Raw genomic sequence first — 23,461 nt, 5'->3', positions numbered from 1 at the left:
GTTTACCCTTAACAATTCCCTCCATTCTTAAGGCCTCACTAAATGTCCTATCAACAGATTCCTTCTTTTAATCTAATCGTGACAAATTTCTTTTCCCTTCGATACGTTTCAATATTTTTTTATTAAATATCCAGCTTACTCACTCCAGAAGTTCCGATTGGCTTCTTGTCTGTGCTGTTTTTCGTTCATTTTTCACTCTATATAACGTTACATTTCAAATACATTCTGAGAAAATACTTTCAAACGCTTACATTTATATCCTATATTACCAGGTTTCTCATTTTTAGGAAAGCTTTTCTTGCTGTTATTGTCTACGTCTGATACCATCTTCTGTCATCTTTAAAAACTTTGCTCTCTCTGCTGAACTCACCAACAACTTTCAGTGTGTCAGCCCTGAATGTACGTCCCTCGGCATCCTCTGATTCAATATGACTACATTATTTTTACTGTGACTGATGTTTATCTTATAATTTCTGTCCAATACACCATTCGTTCAGCTGATATTCCAAGTCCTGTGCCGTTTCTGACAGAATTTCAATGTCACCGACAAACCTTAAAGATTTTTCCCCCAATGTACTGGGTGGTTATAATTACGATGCAGCTACTCACAGACGTCCAAGTGTGGGTTGTAATTATCGTATGGTAGCGACACTTAGATATTCTAATGCGAAATTTCCAATTTTGGCACCAAGTGCAAACCTGGCACCGTGAATGCAAGAAAGACGTACAGAAATAGTCCCACATGTCATGGATTAGGAACAGATTGTGAGCAGAAAATTCAAACAAGTGATAAAGTCATAACACTGAATTTATTAGTAACCTCCACTTACAAAACCTGTTCAATATGAGCATAGGAGGAGTCGACGAGATGCTGTACAGTGTCACATTTGCACTTGGTGGCCAAAATAGGAACTTTTTTCCTTTTTTTCCGACGTCAGTCGGTTTCGCATTACCATATCTACCAAGCTTCGCTACCATACGACAATTACAGACCACAATGGACCTCCGTGAGCAACTGCACTTTAATTATAACCACCCGTTACACATAAACCTTCACAGGTCGTGTATTATTTTACTTAGTTGATTAGATTCGTTCATCACACTCGAGCACTCTCAGATTTTCGCTGCCCTGGTAGCAACAAGTTAGAAGTTGAAAGCACACTAATCGTCAAATTTCCTTTCCTAAATTTTCTATCGTTTCCTTTACTCCTTGCCTCACGTACAGATTGACTAAGATGGAGACTAGGGCACAACCATACCTCCCTACCTCGATACCTCGCTTTCTTGCCCTGCGACTTCTAAAACTTTTGGTTTTTGTGCAAGTCATAAATAACCTCTCGCTCCCTGTATTTTACTCCTGATAATTACACGTTTCCAGGAAGTGTATTCAAGTAACCGTTGTCAAATGCTTGTACGCAGCTCGTGATCGTGCGGTAGCGTTCTCGCTTCCCACGCCCGGGTTCCAGGGTTCGATTCCCGGCGGGGTCAGGGATTTTCTCTGCCTCGTGATGACTGGGTGTTGTGTGCTGTCCTTAGGTTAGTTAGGTTTAAGTAGTTCTAAGTTCTAGGGGACTGATGACCATAGATGTTAAGACCCATAGTGCTCAGAGCTTGTTTCCCCTAAGTGTACCAATGATATGAATGTGGGATTCCTTTCTTCAACCAATGTTCTAAGGCGAGTCATTTTTCCGGTACCCAAACTGACATTCCTCCAGGTCGTATTCTTCCAGTCCCATATACAGTCTACCTGCCACATCCTTCAGTAAGGAAGTCGTGTTAGTGTTTTACAACCATGACTTATTACACTAACAGTTCAGTAATACTTTTCTTCTTTGGTATTGGGATTATTACGTGGTTATTGCGCTCTGAACGGATTTGGTGGTTGTAGTCTTGAATCCAATGACTGGTCTGATGCAGCTCTCCACGATATTGTATGATCTGCAAGTCTCTTTGTTCCTGAATAACTAATCCAACCCATATCCATTTGAATCTACTTACTGTATTCACACCTAGGTTCTCCCTTTACAAATTTTACGCACCACACTTCCCTCAATTATCAGACTGACTATTTCCTCGATATGACGTATAGGGTGTGCCCTATCAACAACCCTCGTCTTTCAGTCAAGTGCAATAAACTTATTTGTCCCCAATTCGGTTTCGTACTTCTTTAGTTATTTTGCCCACCCATTTAATTTTCAGCATTCTTCTGTATCACCACGTTTCAAAAGCTTCTATTCTCTCCTTGTCTGAACTGTTTATTGTCCACGTTTCCTTTCCGCACAAGACTACCCTCCAGACAAATACTTTTAGAGAAGACACTTAAATTTATAATTGCAAGAAATAAGCCCTCGGTCACTATTTTTAGACTTAATTAATCTGGTTTCGACACTACTATGAATGCCTTCATCAGAATTAAAAACGATTAAAGTGGCCTCTAACCTAGTCACAGAGTTATAGGATACGACATTATTTCTATATAAAGAGTCTAAGTACTGATTAACAGTAAAATACATAGGCAATACTTACATGTCACATGTAAAGTAATTAACACGCCAGAACGGCTTTAGTCACAGAATATTTAAGATAAAATAATGAAGGCGAGCCACTGTGGGGACTCCCGTTCGTTGCATCCTGTGGCCGTACAGGTATGAGCAGCCCACAGTGGCTCGCCTTCATTTATTTTATCTTAAATATTCTGCGACTAAAGCCGTTCTGGCGTGTTAATTACTTTACATGTGACATGTAAGCACTGCTTATGTCTTTTACTGTTAACCAGTACTTACACTCTTTATACAGAAACGTCTTATCCTATAACTCTGTGACTATTTTATAGGCCAATTTAATCGTTTTTAATGCTGATGAAGGCATTCCTAGTAGTGTCGACACCAGGTTAATTAAGTCTAAAAACAGTGCCCGAGGGCTTATTTCTTGCAATTGTAACCTAGAAATGGTCTCTTAACGTACAGCCATGTATAAAATTTTGACTTTAATTTATATTAGATGTAAACAAATTTTTGTATTTCTGATATACTTTTCGAGCTATAGCGAGTCTCCTTTTTGTACTCTCTCTGCCGGCCGGAGTGGCCGAGCGGTTCTAGGCCCTTCAGTCTGGAACCTCGCGACCGCTACGGTCGCAGGTTCGAATCCTGCCTCGGGCATGGATGTGTGTGATGTCCTTAGGTTAGTTAGGTTTAAGTAGTTCTAAGTTCTAGGGGACTGATGACCTCAGAGGTTAAGTCCCATAATGCTTAGAGCCATTTGAACCATTTGTACTCTCTCTACTTTGGTCATCACCAATTATTTTGCTGGCCTAACAACAAAACTCACCTACTGCTTCTACTATCTCAATTCCTAATTGGGGATGCAATTTTACCAAAAACAGACCTACTGAAGACGACAAGTACCGCAAGTTTACTGCAGCAGAGTGCCATCACAGGTAATACGGGTTGTGTCGCTTCTGGCTTTGCAGCTCAATAGAATTAGCACCGAGACACATAGCGAGGTGTACGATGCCTGATAAAAAAGAAATGAGACAGTTGGCAATAGCAAAGAACTATTTGTCGAAGCTTATTAGAGCGCGAATGTTTTCCGACCTTGGGCTGCGTCCTTATGCCGTGATAAGAGTCCATGCTCGACCAACTCGTGGGTGTGTACAACCTGTTTACTGCATACGTGTTCTAGTTTTCTACTAGAAGGCAAATACGGCGGAGCTCCGGTGCACACTTGTGGAAAATTAAAGGGGTTTCGGCTGTTCGTAAAACCCTTCCTTTCGTACTGACAAGCGTAATTAAACCTTGGCTTCTCGTTTATCACTAGGAATGTCATCAAATTGCTAACAGAAACTACGGAAATGAGGGAAGGTTATGGATATGGTGTCTGTTCTTTCGGACATGTCCGAAAAGAACAGACACCATTGATGACCTGCAGCCGTCTAGAACGAAATTGAAATTATATTAATACCGCCAGTTGCGCACGGGCGTTGATATAGATCAACGGGGACAGGTGAAAATGTGTGCCCCAACCTGGACCCGAACCCGGGATCTCTGGTGATACCTGCCATGACCTCCTCCTTCCGTGCTGATGCACAAATATTCCCCGAACTCTTACAGGACTTGCAAGAATGTCTTCCACGAGTAATGAGTGTGCTGGGGTGGGACACTACAAATGTAGTGTGTGGACATGTAAGGTGAGAATGTGAGTCTCGCGGGAGGCTTGCGCGAGATTGTGCATGCAGTCGCACTATCATCTGTGCCCTCGGTGGCTCAGATGGATAGTGTGTCTGCCATGTAAGCACGAGATCCCGGGTTCGAGTCCCGGTAGGAGCACACATTTTCACCTGTCCCCGTTGATCTATCTCAACGCCCGTGCGCAGCTGACAGTATTAATACAATTCTAATTTTGAGGGAAGGTTGTTAAGCTACGTAAGTAAGAGTTGCAGACACGCTCAAATCAACCGAAACAATGAGAAAAAAAGTACAACACTCGGTTACAATAACACCACTTAATCGGTTACTGTGATATCACTAAAATGAGCGGCAACCTAAAGTGGTGTGATGACATAAAAGGTATTGCAGAAAAAGCAGACGCCAGGTTGAGATTTAATGGAAGAATCTTATAGAAATGTAATTCATCTGCGAAAACACTTGTTCGACCGTATTTTGGATATTCTGGAACGCTTTGCGGGTTCGACTAATAGAAAAGAGAGGCATTTAAGTGCTGAGAGTACGTTCTGGGAAGAGTCTGACAACGTATTACTTCTTCCAACACACGACTCGAGAAAACCCGAGAACTTGGAGCTAAAGCGGAGATTTACCGACTGTCATTCTTTCCATGGCCACTCGCGAATGGAACAGGGAAAAAAAAGAGGGAGGGGAGGGGAGAGAAGATAGTTGTACCAGATGTACCCCGCCACTCCCGCTATTCGGCGTAAAATGGTTCAAATGGCTCTGAGCACTATGGGACTAAACTGCTGCGGTCACCAGTCCCCTAGAACTTAGAACTATTTAAACCTAACTAACCTAAGGACATCACACACATCCATGCCCGAAGCAGGATTCGAACCTGCGACCGTAGCAGTGGCGCGGTTCCAGACTGTAGCGCCTAGAACCGCTCGGCCACAGAGGCCGGCTACTCGGCGTAATATGGCTTAAGTAGTATACAAGTAGATGCAGGGTGCGTGCAGGCAGTCACTACTCGCTGAAAAGGAAAAAAAATCATACAAAATAAATGCTGAAACAGGGGCAAATGGAAGCAATGGAGAGGTTTTGTCAAATGCTGCCAGGACGGCAGCGAAGCTTTTAGCACTGCCTGAGCACCACCGTGGATGGTTCCGAGGTTCAGTGAAGATCGTTAATCTATCATCTCAATATTTATCAATCACTTTGTTCCAAAGAGCAAGCGACAAGATTTTTTAAACTCTTTGCCCGTTGAAAACCGGCAGCCTTCCCTAAACTTCTGAGATTTCAGCACTCTGGGATACTGCTACAATATGACGCCAAAGTACTGGTCCGGAAATTGTCGACCATCTCGCAAAAAGATATATTACTGGAAGACAATTCCATCTAACACCAATCCCTCACTCTGATTTCAAACATGAAAAAAGTGCTTACCACGACTCGAATCGTGAATGGAATGTATATCAGCAACAAACGGGCAGGCGCCTAGTGATCACACAACCAGACATCACTCTTCGAGCGTTGCTTGACTATGTGAAGCTAAGTGAACGTCATGTGACGTCCCTCATTCGTATGAGGCTGAAACACGGACGTTAACCAGTATATTTACATCGAATAAAAATTCTAGTTTCTGGATGTTGTGCTCAGGATCAAACTGATGTCACCGGGCTAAATCACTTATTACTGGCATGATCAAGTACAAGAAAGCGCAAGAAATACTGTCTAGGAAATTGGTTTTAAGGGGTTTTCACCTAGCTACAAGTGATACCCCCGTGCCGTACAGGTTTGATGTTAATAAATACAAAAACTTACGAGAAGCTGATACACAAATTTAAGCTTGGCAATATAAGTACACGTGGCTCAAGCAAATCGAGTTAGAGTTGCGCTGTATCTATATATATCTATTATTAATTTATATTTGCATATAACATAAATTACTGTTCCCTTGCATATTTTTTTAACTTAAGAAGACTCAAACTACTATAAGACATTCCATAGAAAACCCACTGTAAGAAGAGACTTGTACATAATATAATCTCCTTAGTATATTGTAATGTGCACACAGCTAAGCTTATTATGTCATTACTGCTTCTCAGAGTTTTATTATTTCTATACAGGTGTAACTGTTATTGACTGTATGGTCAGTTGCCTAAAGCCACTATAAACAAACAAATTAAACTATTGGTCCATGTGGTCAGAGACTGACTGAACCTATTTCAGGAGCACGTTCCAATTACTTCGTGGCAGTCCACAAGGTAAGCAAGTGAATGCCATGGCTCGTTTTGGATACCATGTAAAACTTCGGCTCCGAAAGAAAACAGTAGACAGAACAAAGCTGTAGTACATATTATGGACATATTATAGCCATCCTAAATCGGTCTTTTGCAGCAGTTCTGAAAGACCACTCTGGGACATTTTTACGTTACCAGGTACTAAGGAGGATGGCCAACTACAGCTTGCGTCAGTCGATTTCCGGCTATCGGACTGTGTGGACGTGTCGCGATGTGCACCGTGTGAAAGTTCCTGGAAAGGAACATTCGCTACGCACTTCTGAGTTTGCACACTCACATTGGTGGGCAATTGTACGTAGCATTAAAAGTAGCACTTGAACTACAACACCTCAACCGGCACCGTGAATGGACGGTGGCTTCTACAGCGAGGAAGACGGCATACAACCGGGCTACAGGGAGCGACAAACTGGGAAAGCATAGCTGTCAGCCATTGCACAAGCAGTAACGGAAGCTATAAGTACACTCTATGGCGCAGTATATCGTGAGAGGACTATGATTCCTAGAATCTGACTTCAACTAAGAAAAGATCCAGCAAGGAACACGTAGGTGACGGTACAGAGAAACGCTTGGCAGTACAAACTAAAGTAACGTACAGAACGATGCGAATAGCGCAGCTAGGAAACAAAAGGCATCAATACAGTACCGCCTCTGGCAGAATTGCAAGGGTGTGCTGAAAAGAAATGCCTTCGCATTTTTTATTCTGTTGTCGAGATCTGTTGAGATATTACATGCCACGCATACTACTCACAAGGGAACCTCCCCATCGCACCCCCCTCAGATTTAGTTATAAGTTGGCACAGTGGATAGGCCTTGAAAAACTGAACACAGATCAATCAAGAAAACAGGAAGAAGTTGTGTGGAACTATGAAAAAAATAAGCAAAATATACAAACTGAGAAGTCCACATGGAAGATAAGCAACATCAAGGAGAATGTGAGATCAGGGGCGCCGTTGTCCCGTGGTTAGCGTGAGCAGCAGTGGAACGCGAGATCCTTGGTTCAAGTCCTCCCTCGAGTGAAAATTTTAATTTCTTTATTTTCGCAGTTATGATCTGCCCGTTCGTTCATTGACGTCTTTGTTCACTGTAATAAGTTTAGTGTCTGTGTTTTGTGACCGCACCGCAAAACCGTGCGATTAGTAGACGAAAGGACGTGCCTCTCCAAAGGGAACCGAAAACATTTGTTCGCAAGGTTATAGGTCAACCGATTCCTCCACAGGAAATCACGTTTGATATATTCTATACGACACTAGTGACGGCATGTGCGTCACATGACAGGAACATGTTGTCGACCCACCTAACTTGTACACTTGTCGAATGGGTAAAAAGATTCTTCTACCTTGCCCGATTTAGGTTTTCTTGTGGATGTGATAATCACTCCCAAAAAAGTGATGAAAACATAAGAGTTTGTCACATAAACTGCAACAAATGACTGCAACAGTCGCACAGTTTTCCCTGTGCTCTGTCAAAACATATGTTTGTAACGTTTTCAAATTTTTCCGTGTGTAGACCGTCAAATCCTGCATATGTCCAAGCAAATCTGAACATGTCCTGGAATTTTGGAGAGCGAAGTTGATTGTGTGTGTGTGCCTGAACTTTGATAATTGTCTGAAAATAAAAAATTAAAATTTTCACTCGGGGGGAAGATTCGAACCAAGGACCTCTGGTTCCACAGCTGCTCACGCTAACCACAGGACCACAGCGTTACTACGGTAGTACTATCCTTAATATTATATATGTTGAGCATGGACTACTCAGTTTGTATATTTTGCTTATTTTTTTCATAGTTCCACACAACTTCTTCCTGTTTTCTCGACTGATCTGTGTTCAGTTTTTCAAGGCCTATCCACTGTGCCAACTTATAACTAAGTCTGAGGGGGGTGCGATGGGGAGGTTCCCTTGTCAGTTGACTTTCCCGTTTCGCTGGCGCACGTTTCAACTCTCTGCCGCTAGAGGGCTCCGAACCATAGCGTGTAATATGGCGGTGTGCGGCGTAACATACGTCAGTGTACTGCGAGACTATTAGAAAACTGAAAACAGGAATTCGAAGAATTCTTCCACTCGTAGAGCAGCCTACCCTTCAGCATGACAATGCCAGACCAGACACGAGCGCTGCGACAAATGCAACACTCTGAAGCATTGGGATCACTGTCGTCCATGATCCTCCATACAGTGTCGACTTGGCCCAACCGTATTTTCATCAGTTTCCAAAACTTAAACACCTTCGAGGTCTTCACTTTGGTAGTGATGCTGCAGTGCAAGGAGAGCTGAGGTTGTGGTTCCGTCAATGAAGTCAAACATTCTACAGTGACAGTGTCAACAAAACTCGGTGGGAAAAATGTGTTTGTCGCCAGTGTGACTACGTTGAGAAATAAATATGTAGACGCGAAGAATAAAGTTGCGGAATATTACTAATATTTTTTTAATTTAAAACAGTTTTCACATACAAAATTCAGATACATTACTTATCAGCACGTCATGGTACAATGTCATGAACAAACTTCAAAACTTTTAGTTTCTCTCTCGGAACTTTAATCCCTTTTCCACATTTTTTCTTCGCTTCCTTTACTGGTTGCTCTAGGCACAGATTGAATTACATCGGGGATAGGGTACAATCCTGCCTCACTCCCTTTTCAATTACTGCTTTTCTTTTATGTCATTATAAAGGGTGTCCATGAAGTGTCTTCAAAATTTCAAAAATTTATTACAAACATAAATGATGAGGTACCTTCACCACTTCTGTACTATGCGCTCAGTGGTTAAAGTTTTTAGTTATACTTCATTTGCGTTTCAGGTGCCCTACTGATAGATGGGATACTTTGAATGAACTCGCACACAAAATAGCTACTTCTTGCGAGAATGCGTACCTATAGGCTAAATATTAGTCTGTTGGAAAAAAAAAAAAACGGCTGCAGTCTCGGAGAAACTTTAGAAACCTAATTATGGGAGAGAGACACCGTCAGCTGTCTCAATGCACGTTCACGACAATGGCATGCCAACAGCGGATCAACCTCGCCGTATCAAACATGCTGATCCCAGGCGCTGGGCCATAATAACCGGCCTTTTTTTTCCAAAGTAGCTTATGTCAGTGGATTTCCACATTTGTGCCCATTATCTTCACTAGAATGACTCCCCATTCGTTTCTAATCCACTTATATACTTCCCTTATTATGGCGCGTGGCAGCAACGCTATCAGGTGACATTCAATGGGCAGTGCTCATAATGTTTTGGCTCACTTTTTGTGATAATTTTCACATATCTGTCTTTCATTTGCCTATGTAATAAATTTTCGTATTTGAAAAGAGTTTTTATGGACATTATGTACATACTTTATGGGTTTGCTTATGATGCTCCCATTCGAGATTTTCTTTATATTTTACACGACGCAATTCGGGAAATTGTTTCCATTTTCAAGTGCCTTTTCTCGGTGTACTATTCCATTTTTCGTTATGTTTTTTATGCGCGAGGTTCTGCATTGTTCTGCTGACTTTATGCAATATATATAATGCGCAATTTTTAGTTGATGTTCGAACTTTAAATAGTGTACAGTTAGCGACGAAATTCTTATTGTCCATTTGTGCAGTCTCAAACATGTTAAACATCACACACAATTTTCTGTACACAGTATACATCGAGAATAACAAACTTACAAAAATAGTTACAAAGATGTTTTTAGATGTAGTCACGAGAAATAATGCTGTTCCACGGAGTATAATATACTTTCGTCCAGAGGGCATTTTTCTTAACAATCTGGATTAGAATTTGGTTATATCTATTTATAATTACACTTATTTCTATTTGTTTCCATTTTTTATTTAAGTATACTGTCGAAGTATCTGAAGAAATTCATTGACCTCTTCCAAGCTTTTCGTTTAATATTTTATCTTCGTGTTTTCTGTAATGTGAATCACTCTCCAGTTCCTCCAACAGATTAATTTTATGCCCTGTATTAGTGGGCGGAGTACTCTTGACATTTTGCTCTCCTTTACCAACTAAGTATCCTGCATTGTGCATATATATATATATATATATATATATATATATATATATATATATATATATATATATGTGTGTGTGTGTGTGTGTGTGTGTGTGTGTGTGTGTGTGTGTCGGGGAGGGGGGGGGGGGCGGCGGCTTTAATGTGGTGTGTATACCCGGTGTTGAAATTTCAGCCTATTTGTGCTAGGCAAAATATGGAGCATTCCTGGCATGTAACTTTGTATATTCCAGAGTCAGAGTATAGGTCATAATTACACTTTATGTTAGTATTGGTTTTTGCTGCAGCTTATTAGATGCAGAAAATCCAATTTTTACTTTACGGCCTTTGAAAATATTTTTAATTTTCTGTGATATACTGCCAATTTATGGCATGCTAGACATACAGCTGGTTTTGTCGTTTTCTTCTGTGTTGTTTTTGTGTTGGGAGTTTCTTCACTTTTCGCGGCGCTGGTCGGTTGAACATCGTCATCTATGGAATTCCTTCCGTAGCGCGTCATGTAACACGATGTAAGTAACCGTCAGCACATTATATCTACTTATTTGATTACTAATCAGACCTCCCGATGCTTTACTTAAAAAAGGCACGAAAGGTATTCCCATTACAATAATATTATCACATACACCTAAAAAAATACTAATGACACAAGGCATGACCAAGAATGGTTGTTTGCCCTCTTCTTTTCACAGCAATCTGGTTGGCACTTACCTGGATCGTGTTTGTTAAAAGGCGGAAACCTAATATCGATGGCCGTGTAGAATTGAACCTTGTTCCTTGCGAATAACACTCCAGTTTTCTGTTTTACCTTGCTTGGCGTATGACGCAAAGACATTATCGGAAATCTAAATAAATGTATCGAGACGTGGCACAGAGCGCCGTTTCTTCTGAATAATTTTTGTTATACTCACTGAATTACAAATCAACTAACCGTTACAAGGTCTATAATGGATTCAAGTAAGTTGCAACTATCATATTTCATAGACACCATTTTTTTCCATAATCGCATCGGATACCAAAAAGAAGATCAGAACCAGAAGTGAAATGAAATCTTATCCTTTGGGTTTTTAGCTGAGTGGTCACCTACCGAGTGTAAACACATCCTCAGGTTAGAGGACCATCTATTAACTCAGAATACGAACTAATCAGCAGGATAACGCTATAATAATATTTTTAACTTACAGAAAACAACAACCCTAGAACTCTGAACATAATCTCAAAAATCTTATTTACGGATGTCAGTGTCTCTAGCGGAAGTTACGAGTCCTTGAGTATTCTGAGCGAGAATGTATCCCTGTACCACCTTATTAATGGAATAGAATAATTCAATTTCATTAAGAACAACTAATGCTAGCATTTAAGAATATCTTAAAGTACCAAAATGTGTGTAATTTGTATATCTATTTTAACGGGAACTACACCACGCTTTGTGACTGGCGCAAGCAGTACAGGTTTGGAGAGGGCAGTATTTTATTTTAACTATGATTTTTTCTCCCAAATAGCTTTAATGGAAGATGAACTAAGATAATAATTAGTACTGAACATTAGATCATCTCTCGGAGTAGATGAATGTGAGCCAATTGCCCCTGAAACTTTTTGTGTACGTGAACATCTCACAATTACCGAGTGCCATTTTGTGTTATATCAGACACCAACAAATACCACTTTTTCACGCATTCAATGTTTGTGATGTGTTATCTCCCGACTGTGTCGTACAATGGACATACTTTATCAGGTATATCCAGTGATATATACAGGTACCGCCTGCAAAATTGTTGCGATTAGTTATCAGTAAAAAAGTAATAAAAGGACATGCCTGATGTTGATGTTTTATTGTACGAAAATGTGATTAATAGTTTCCCATTAATTATTTTGTAGGAGTGTCAGCAAGAAAAAAATTCGGAAAATTTTGAAATTATGTGTCAAGTTTGTTGAAAGTCGCTTAGTGCAACCATTCTCAAACACTGCATGAAAATATACCGAGTAATTTGAGTTACGCTGCCTGAAGACATATACACAATATATAACTGTAATACTTGACTTGCTGTGTTAATACTTTAACACAAGATTAAAGCTCTTAACGATGAGGTATTTTTTAAATTCCGTCAACACCTGTATGAAAAAGCCGTTAGGAAGTTAACCCGCAACTGGGACCGAGCACTGAGAACTGGGTTATCCGTTCGAACTCTTAGCAAGCAGTAAAACCATTAAAGCTTACAACGTTGTCCTGTCGCAGTTATTATTTTACTTACTGTTTTCACTAGCTGAAACAAGTAATTCTAGCTCTCTCCTAGTAGTCGTAATGATTCTGCAAAAAAGAGCCATAGCATTAACAGAGAGCTTAAGGAGTGCGGGCATATCACACAACTTGTCTTCTCTCGCGAACACTGACAGCAGTGAGCCGTTGTGAACTAATTGTGTCCTCAAGATTCGGTTGCCTCCAGACCACACGTCTTTGATGCCGAATTATTCGCGATCATGAGGACGCTGGACCACATGAGATTTGCCGCGCCTGCTCAATTCCCTTTTGTTCAGACTCCCAGAGTGCCCTTCAGTCCCTGCAACGCTTGTATCCAAATCAATCTCTCTCTCTCTCTCTCTCTCTCTCTCTCTTTTTTAAGTGATCGGCTATCCACACCCTCCTGTGAGGCATTCTTAGTTTTCCTCTAGTCTTAGTTGAGTTTCAACTGGCAGTTTTCGATCGTCTCCCCATTGTTCACATTCTTTCTCATGTTGTGAGATACGCGGTTCTAGACGCTTCAGTCCGGAACCGCGCTGCTGCTACGGTCGCAGGTTCGAATCCTGCCTCGGGCATGGATGTGTATGATGTCCTTAGGTTAGTTAGGTTTAAGTAGTTCTAAGTTCTAGGGGACTGATGACCTCAGATGTTAAGTCCCATAGTGCTCAGAGTCATTTGAACCAACCAGATTGGGAGTGAGGGAGGGAGGGGGAAGTGGAGGGGGGAGGGAGGGAGAGAAGTGTGTTGGGGCGGTGAGAACTGACCCTATCCCACTAGACATGTCGACGCATTTCATCCACTCTCGTCTGGAGGATCTGTGACGTAGGACCCACTTCGCGCAACACCGTTTCCGTATTTAGATTGGGAAATGCCAAAGCGCTGCGCTAGTCGTGGACTGTCGCGGCCACTTTAGAGAATCGCGGCCGGCCCGGTATGGCGCGCAAGCGCAACGGGTGACGTCAGCTGTTCTGGCGCGAGTTCTGTCGGTGCTTCCTGTTCACCTTGCCCCTTTGCCGCCAGACACGAAGCCGGGCATGATTTGTAATTAAGACAGCTTTCTCTTACACACATGATTCCTTCAATGGCTTCCCTAAACCACGTCACTGAATCAGTGGTATGGTTCCTCCCAACTGCGCATGGCCGAATTCCTTGTCCTAACCTTGTTAAACTCAACTACCGCTCTCTACTGATTCCCTCTCTACCGACAAGTCATACTTTAACCGACCTCTTTCCGTAGCGACCAACCAAATGGCGAACGTGAAGACGCAAAAATCTATCACGTCCCTGCAAGTCACGACAATCATAGTTTATTCAGATCCCGCAGCGACCAACCAAGTGGTAAACGCTGGGACACCCAAATCTATCATGTGCCTGCAAGTCACGATAATGATGGCTTATTCAGAATACGTCCCCAAGCCCCTTTCTCGCATGCCAAGATAACATCCAACATCTGATCCTGTGGATCTCACACATACACACAAAAAAATGTTCAAATGGCTCTGAGCACTATGGAACTTCAACTTCTGAGGTCATCAGTCCCCTAGAACTTAGAACTACTTAAACCTAACTAACCTAAGGACATCACATACATCCATGCCCGAGGCAGGATTCGAACCTGCGACCGTAGCAGTCGCGCGGTTCCAGACAGTAGCGCCTAGAACCGCTCGACCAGCTCGGCTGGCCACACACACACACACACACACACACACACACACACACACACACAATTTGCAAACTACGCTGAAGTGCTAAAGTTGATACGTCCCATAAAGTGAGGATTTTTTCATTCTCTTCGTGTATTTGGGAATTACATCATGCTACATTGCTGAACTTCTAATCAACCAGCGGACCGCCTCGGCTTCGCACGTGCAGCACATAGTACCTATGGTACGGTTGGCGGTTATCGCTGAAACAACCTGTTTTCGATTATGTCGGTATTTTTCCGAGTCGGTTTCACCCGACTGTTAAAACCACTCAAAACAACCCGTTCCTGAGATAATCGATTTTTTCTATTCCTATTATATCCTGTAATAAAACGTAGAAATCGAATACAGATTCAAAAATTTTGACTCTCTCAATTTCAGCATACGCAGAATCAAAATATTAAATAGATCAATAAAAGAAAACTTAGTCTGCCCCTCTTCATTTCTTTTCTCGAAAAACTGATATGTGATTGAGTACTGGAAAAAGTCACCAGTATTCTCCTATTGATTCTAGCTTCTTTGAAATTCTTCTCAGAGATCTTGATGTATTCGAGGATCATACCACTATTTGGGCATTATAAATAGTGAGTGCTAAAGGTTGAAAACTTTCAATGATACATAACTTCGCAAAAAACATTTCCAGTCTACGAATGGTGCCGTTCTGCAATACAATCCATGTCCAGCGACGAGAGAAACTACCGTATAGATCAGGTGGCATAAGTCTTTTACTCTGCACGTACCAGCGTATCTTAAGTTACGACACACGGTAGCAAGGGCATTATTCTCTCAGTAATGCTGTACCAGTTCTTATAGCATGTGTTTGTTGCCGTTTCTGTCGGCATTTAAAAAAGATTTATTTTAAAACTAAATATTTTAGCACTGCTGCTAACGTTAATGCGGCGATTAGTAAACGATATAAAACACCTGCTACAACAGAGACCAAACAAATACCGAGAAATATCCGTTATTCGGAACTAAAATACCGGTATCGGTTTCAACCGGTCGGTTTTTACGATCTGTAATCTACAGCCGGACGATTTGTTTGTAATATATATAAATTATAATTAATATGAAACTAGAGTCGGAACGTAAAGAATAGATACCAAACGTACTACGTTCACAATTATGTTCTATTCCAACACTACACGGTCTCGTTATCATAACTTCCATTAAGTACATTCTGTGACTTGAGGTTCAGATAAAACTACCGATATACTTCCGATTACAGGAGTATACTACTACTAAGTACAAGGGTTAGACATTAAATTATGTTGCCAATTCTAGTCCACAACTGAACAGCGCACAGCAACAAAGCTATGCTTTGTGCTTTGGGCCTGTATGGAAACGAATATCCGAGAAATCGGTGAGACAGCTTTCCCCACATGTTCATATAAACAATATGGGCGAACAGATTTAAACAGAACTGGTAAACAGAACTGGTTCACCATAAGACCAACAGATGTTACGAGTGTGAATACATGCTACAATCTCAAAATCAATGACAATCTTCTTTAGGCCGTTATGGTTCTCAGGTCCTCAATGACATACACAAACCTTCCTTGTGAATCGGGCTCTATTAGCGAAATCATTTCTAAGATTAGTCATAACATTCAGGGACGGGGACTTTATAATATGCACAGGGAAAAAAAAGGCTACTGAAGAAAGATAGTTCAGGCCACTCAAAAATAAAATTGTATTCCTCTTCCGACAGGAGCATACAACACAGTGATGGGAAAGCATTGTCGAATTCTCAGCGAAGTTAATTCCAATTGCAAATCTTCCAGCAGGTTGCGGGTCACAGGGGATTGAACAGAGTTAGAATACCGCTGGAATCATTCAGAGGTAACAAGGAAGAGTTAGTAGCGTGAGTTCCATTCCGTCGTTGTAGTCACGACTGGGAGCATGTGTTGCCTAGCGAACAGTGAAAAATGTGCATAATTTCAATGGGCATGTCTTTCTGTAGAAGACGGGAGATACACGTCAGTACCAGAACAACTGAAATACGTAAGCAGTCCTGGTGAGCTCTCAAGTGAGCGCTCTATTCGATTCAGTCATCAGGGAAAGTAATCACAGCCTACCGCCCATTATTTCGCTAACAGGCTGTTTCAGATTTCTTCCTTTCTCATTCAAATAACAAACCCAAAGTATATATTAATCATCCAAGGAACTGTTGGAGATTACTACTGACTGGAAAGGCTAACAATGAAGGCTTCTAAAATATATTCAATCTGACCTTTTACTGTAAAGAGCAAAAGAGTCCAAGACAATAATTCTCCCTACCACGGTGAAGCATACTATTCACTGAAAATGAGGTTCCGGATGAGCAATGCGCTGTTCTTTTGAGATAGCACAGCTCCCTCTGAGACACTGTACGATAAGGATTTCACCGTATCCCTCTCCTAGCTGTAGGAGTCCCACGAAATCATCATCTGGCCAGCATTTGAGCGATAAACTGATACCGTTCCGCCACCGACATATCAGGTACAGAAGGCGCTACATACATTGTTCTCTGCTTCGGTATGGCAACAGAACGCTCCCTGGTACATGTTTTCCACATAAACCAAATGGAGGGAATTTGATGTCGAATTCATTGCTACGTGGTCTATCTACCTCTGGCTTGTCCGGCTATGAAGTGCATTTTTTTAATTTTTTCACGTTACCTAAATAAGCTTCATGCTCAAGCCTCAAATTCGTGCTGTGAAAAATAAGTAACATTAAATGTCACCAAAACTGTTGTATTCACGAAATGCACTTGGTACTAAACACATGAATTTGGCAAGAAGAGAACCCTGTTACCCAAAGAAGTTGCTGTTATTAGTTGGGTTGCTTGCACACAGCAACTGTACAGTTTTGTAACAGGGCCAAACAAGACTAGGCAGCAGTTATGTAATACATATAGCAACACAGATTAGCAACAATTTATAATTACTTATTGATACAAATTTTACAATACTTAGCTTTAATAAAAGGATTATACGTGGCAATATAAATAATTTTCATTTGCAATGATTGTCTTTTAACCACTGGTATAGGCCCCCATCCAGTGAACGATGACTAACATCACTTCTATGTCCTGTTGGTCTCTTGTTTGCAGCGACTGTAGCACATACGGTCCTGATACTGTGTTGAGGAACTAACGACTGAGCGGCGGATCCGTGTGTTTACTTATATTCAAATTTGGCAGATGGATGTCCACTTGGGAATTATTTGCATGATGTAAATCGGATTAGTAAGATAGATCACGTGTGCGCCCTTTCTAGGAGTCTAACCTTAACTCAATTTACGCCTGAATCGTAGGCAGCTCGACACTCTTCTATGTAGGTTGTGTACCGTGTCTTGTGAAGGAAGACAGGAAACGGCAAGACCATGCTGTGTGTTACGAAAATCGCAAGGTCACTACTAACAGATAAGACACATTTAATATGTTGCAGGCGTTTTAGGTAACGGCAGAATGTACAACGGCTCCATCGGGATGCGTCGTTCTCTGTAGTTGCTCTAGGAAGATGGAAGATAATTTGAGACAAAGTGCTAAAGAGAAGAATAAACGTGGCGCTGCTGGTGCTAACATCTCAGCTGTTGAGCTTGGAACACAGGAAATGGCGAGACTGGCGGAGGAAGCACGTTGGTTGGTAGTCGTGAATCGTCAGTGCTGAAATGCAAATCTCTAAATATTCCAAGATAGGTGAAACAAATATTTTATCAATTGCACATTAATGTTTCCGTCGGAAACTATATGTATACATCTTATAAAAATATGTGTGTGTGTGTGTGTGTGTGTGTGTGTGTGTGTGTGTGTGTGTGTTTTTTTTTTTTCATCTCCCCATAAACCACTGGACCAATTTCAACCAAACGTGACATACATATCCCTTACTGTCAGGCAACGAACACTGGGGCGGTATTAACCAACTACCTATCATAATTCAGGAGATATGACGTTATTAACAACTGTGGGGAAAACTGCCGCATCATGTATGACGTTTAAATTTATTTCTTCTGTGCTACTAACTAACACATATGCCGCTAAACGTACCTACAAAATATATCATTTCATGACACTTAGGTTAGGAGATATGACGTCATAAATCTGTGCTACTAACTAACACATATATCGCTAAACGTACCTACAAAATATATCATTTTATGACACTTAGGTTAGAAGATATAACGACATAAGTACTGAGACGTGTGAAAAATGCTGCGTACATTTATTCGTTACTACTAAGGAACTCCTTTAGTCAAGTTAATTTAAGTAAATTCCTGACACCTGGCGGCGCTTTTGACGGCTTTCAACTGCGGAACGCAAACAAACGGCTGTGGGCGAAAACAAAAGCCATCTATAGAGCTATGAACAGGCGTTGCCATTGAGACGTTTACAAAATCACGTTGTGGATACGCGAAGCAGTTGCATACAGAAACTGTACAGTATCATCTCACACAGAGTCTACTGCAGGAGTACATATAAGGTTTCGTTTCTAATAGAAAATTGGCAAAATGCATACACCCGGCAATGCCGGGTTTGTCAGCTAGTAGCCTTTATCAACTGGCTTTTGCTGCCATAGATTTTAAACTAGTTTCATTCATCTCTCTATGTTATCTAAGTGTCAGTCTATTCATATCTTCTTAGCTAATGCATTCTGCATCAGTTTGAATCCGCTTAGTCTACCTTGGTCTCCCTATACAACGTTTACCCTTAACAATTCCCTCCATTCTTAAGGCCTCACTAAATGTCCTATCAACAGATTCCTTCTTTTAATCTAATCGTGACAAATTTCTTTTCTTTTCGATACGTTTCAATATTTTTTTATTAAATATCCAGCTTACTCACTCCAGAAGTTCCGATTTTTGCTCTCTCTGCTGAACTCACCAACAACTTTCAGTGTGTCAGCCCTGAATGTACGTCCCTCGGCATCGTCTGATTCAATATGACTACATTATTTTTACTGTGACTGATGTTTATCTTATAATTTCTGTTCAATACACCATTCGTTCAGCTGATATTCCAAGTCCTGTGCCGTTTCTGACAGAATTTCAATGTCACCGACAAACCTTAAAGATTTTTTTCCCAATGTACTGGGTGGTTATAATTACGATGCAGCTACTCACAGACGTCCAAGTGTGGGTTGTAATTATCGTATGGTAGTGACACTTAGATATTCTAATGCGAAATTTCCAATTTTGGCACCAAGTGCAAACCTGGCACCGTGAATGCAAGAAAGACGTACAGAAATAGTCCCACATGTCATGGATTAGGAACAGATTGTGAGCAGAAAATTCAAACAAGTGATAAAGTCATAAAACTGAATTTATTAGTAACCTCCACTTACAAAACCTGTTCAATATGAGCATAGGAGGAGTCGACGAGATGCTGTACAGTGTCACATTTGCACTTGGTGGCCAAAATAGGAACTTTTTTCCTTTTTTTCCGACGTCAGTCGGTTTCGCATTACCATATCTACCAAGCTTCGCTACCATACGACAATTACAGACCACAATGGACCTCCGTGAGCAACTGCACTTTAATTATAACCACCCGTTACACATAAACCTTCACAGGTCGTGTATTATTTTACTTAGTTGATTAGATTCGTTCATCACACTCGAGCACTCTCAGATTTTCGCTGCCCTGGTAGCAACAAGTTAGAAGTTGAAAGCACACTAATCGTCAAATTTCCTTTCCTAAATTTTCTATCGTTTCCTTTACTCCTTGCCTCACGTACAGATTGACTAAGATGGAGACTAGGGCACAACCATACCTCCCTACCTCGATACCTCGCTTTCTTGCCCTGCGACTTCTAAAACTTTTGGTTTTTGTGCAAGTCATAAATAACCTCTCGCTCCCTGTATTTTACTCCTGATAATTACACATTTCCAGGAAGTGTATTCAAGTAACCGTTGTCAAATGCTTGTCCGCAGCTCGTGATCGTGCGGTAGCGTTCTCGCTTCCCACGCCCGGGTTCCCGGGTTCGATTCCCGGCGGGGTCAGGGATTTTCTCTGCCTCGTGATGACTGGGTGTTGTCTGCTGTCCTTAGGTTAGTTAGGTTTAAGTAGTTCTAAGTTCTAGGGGACTGATGATCATAGATGTTAAGACCCATAGTGCTCAGAGCTTGTTTCCCCTAAGTGTACCAATGATATGAATGTGGGATTCCTTTCTTCAACCAATGTTCTAAAGTGAGTCATTTTTCCGGTACCCAAACTGACATTCCTCCAGGTCGTATTCTTCCAGTCCCATATACAGTCTACCTGCCACATCCTTCAGTAAGGAAGTCGTGTTAGTGTTTTACAACCATGACTTATTACACTAACAGTTCAGTAATACTTTTCTTCTTTGGTATTGGGATTATTACAGGGTTATTGCGCTCTGAACGGATTTGGTGGTTGTAGTCTTGAATCCAATGACTGGTCTGATGCAGCTCTCCACGATATTGTATGATCTGCAAGTCTCTTTATTCCTGAATAACTAATCCAACCCATATCCATTTGAATCTACTTACTGTATTCACACCTAGGTTCTCCCTTTACAAATTTTACGCACCACACTTCCCTCAATTATCAGACTGACTATTTCCTCGATATGACGTATAGGGTGTGCCCTATCAACAACCCTCGTCTTTCAGTCAAGTGCAATAAACTTATTTGTCCCCAATTCGGTTTCGTACTTCTTTAGTTATTTTGCCCACCCATTTAATTTTCAGCATTCTTCTGTATCACCACGTTTCAAAAGCTTCTACTCTCTCCTTGTCTGAACTGTTTATTGTCCACGTTTCCTTTCCGTACAAGACTACCCTCCAGACAAATACTTTTAGAGAAGACACTTAAATTTATAATTGCAAGAAATAAGCCCTCGGTCACTATTTTTAGACTTAACTAACCTGGTTTCGACACTACTATGAATGCCTTCATCAGAATTAAAAACGATTAAAGTGGCCTCTAACCTAGTCACAGAGTTATAGGATACGACATTATTTCTATATAAAGAGTCTAAGTACTGATTAACAGTAAAATACATAGGCAATACTTACATGTCACATGTAAAGTAATTAACACGCCAGAACGGCTTTAGTCACAGAATATTTAAGATAAAATAATGAAGGCGAGCCACTGTGGGGACTCCCGTTCGTTGCATCCTGTGGCCGTACAGGTATGAGCAGCCCACAGTGGCTCGCCTTCATTTATTTTATCTTAAATATTCTGCGACTAAAGCCGTTCTGGCGTGTTAATTACTTTACATGTGACATGTAAGCACTGCTTATGTCTTTTACTGTTAACCAGTACTTACACTCTTTATACAGAAATGTCTTATCCTATAACTCTGTGACTATTTTATAGGCCAATTTAATCGTTTTTAATGCTGATGAAGGCATTCCTAGTAGTGTCGAAACCAGGTTAATTAAGTCTAAAAACAGTGCCCGAGGGCTTATTTCTTGCAATTGTAACCTAGAAATGGTCTCTTAACGTACAGCCATGTATAAAATTTTGACTTTAATTTATATTAGATGTAAACAAATTTTTGTATTTCTGATATATTTTTCGAGCTATAGCGAGTCTCCTTTTTGTACTCTCTCTGCCGGCCGGAGTGGCCGAGCGGTTCTAGGCGCTTCAGTCTGGAACCGCGCGACCGCTACGGTCGCAGGTTCGAATCCTGCCTCGGGCATGGATGTGTGTGATGTCCTTAGGTTAGTTAGGTTTAAGTAGTTCTAAGTTCTAGGGGACTGATGACCTCAGAGGTTAAGTCCCATAATGCTCAGAGCCATTTGAACCATTTGTACTCTCTCTACTTTGGTCATCACCAATTATTTTGCTGGCCTAACAACAAAACTCACCTACTGCTTCTACTATCTCAATTCCTAATTGGGGATGCAATTTTACCAAAAACAGACCTACTGAAGACGACAAGTACCGCAAGTTTACTGCAGCAGAGTGCCATCACAGGTAATACGGGTTGTGTCGCTTCTGGCTTTGCAGCTCAATAGAATTAGCACCGAGACACATAGCGAGGTGTACGATGCCTGATAAAAAAGAAATGAGACAGTTGGCAATAGCAAAGAACTATTTGTCGAAGCTTATTAGAGCGCGAATGTTTTCCGACCTTGGGCTGCGTCCTTATGCCGTGATAAGAGTCCATGCTCGACCAACTCGTGGGTGTGTACAACCTGTTTACTGCATACGTGTTCTAGTTTTCTACTAGAAGGCAAATACGGCGGAGCTCCGGTGCACACTTGTGGAAAATTAAAGGGGTTTCGGCTGTTCGTAAAACCCTTCCTTTCGTACTGACAAGCGTAATTAAACCTTGGCTTCTCGTTTATCACTAGGAATGTCATCAAATTGCTAACAGAAACTACGGAAATGAGGGAAGGTTATGGATATGGTGTCTGTTCTTTCGGACATGTCCGAAAAGAACAGACACCATTGATGACCTGCAGCCGTCTAGAACGAAATTGAAATTATATTAATACCGCCAGTTGCGCACGGGCGTTGATATAGATCAACGGGGACAGGTGAAAATGTGTGCCCCAACCTGGACCCGAACCCGGGATCTCTGGTGATACCTGCCATGACCTCCTCCTTCCGTGCTGATGCACAAATATTCCCCGAACTCTTACAGGACTTGCAAGAATGTCTTCCACGAGTAATGAGTGTGCTGGGGTGGGACACTACAAATGTAGTGTGTGGACATGTAAGGTGAGAATGTGAGTCTCGCGGGAGGCTTGCGCGAGATTGTGCATGCAGTCGCACTATCATCTGTGCCCTCGGTGGCTCAGATGGATAGTGTGTCTGCCATGTAAGCACGAGATCCCGGGTTCGAGTCCCGGTAGGAGCACACATTTTCACCTGTCCCCGTTGATCTATATCAACGCCCGTGCGCAGCTGACAGTATTAATATAATTCTAATTTTGAGGGAAGGTTGTTAAGCTACGTAAGTAAGAGTTGCAGACACGCTCAAATCAACCGAAACAATGAGAAAAAAAGTACAACACTCGGTTACAATAACACCACTTAATCGGTTACTGTGATATCACTAAAATGAGCGGCAACCTAAAGTGGTGTGATGACATAAAAGGTA

The 23,461-nt window shown here is 41.4% G+C and overlaps 1 protein-coding gene across 1 annotated transcript in view; it reads right to left on the bottom strand.

Moving 5' to 3' along the window:
- The window catches only part of LOC124805077 (rho GTPase-activating protein 10), a 596,619-nt gene that overhangs the window by 379,276 nt on the left and 193,882 nt on the right, over positions 1-23,461 (bottom strand). The gene's annotated exons all lie outside the window — the stretch shown is intronic.

Source organism: Schistocerca piceifrons, chromosome 7 (assembly GCF_021461385.2).
Source record: "Schistocerca piceifrons isolate TAMUIC-IGC-003096 chromosome 7, iqSchPice1.1, whole genome shotgun sequence".
NCBI classification, from domain to species: Eukaryota; Metazoa; Arthropoda; class Insecta; order Orthoptera; family Acrididae; genus Schistocerca; species Schistocerca piceifrons.
This window is presented reverse-complemented; position numbering and strand designations above follow the sequence as displayed.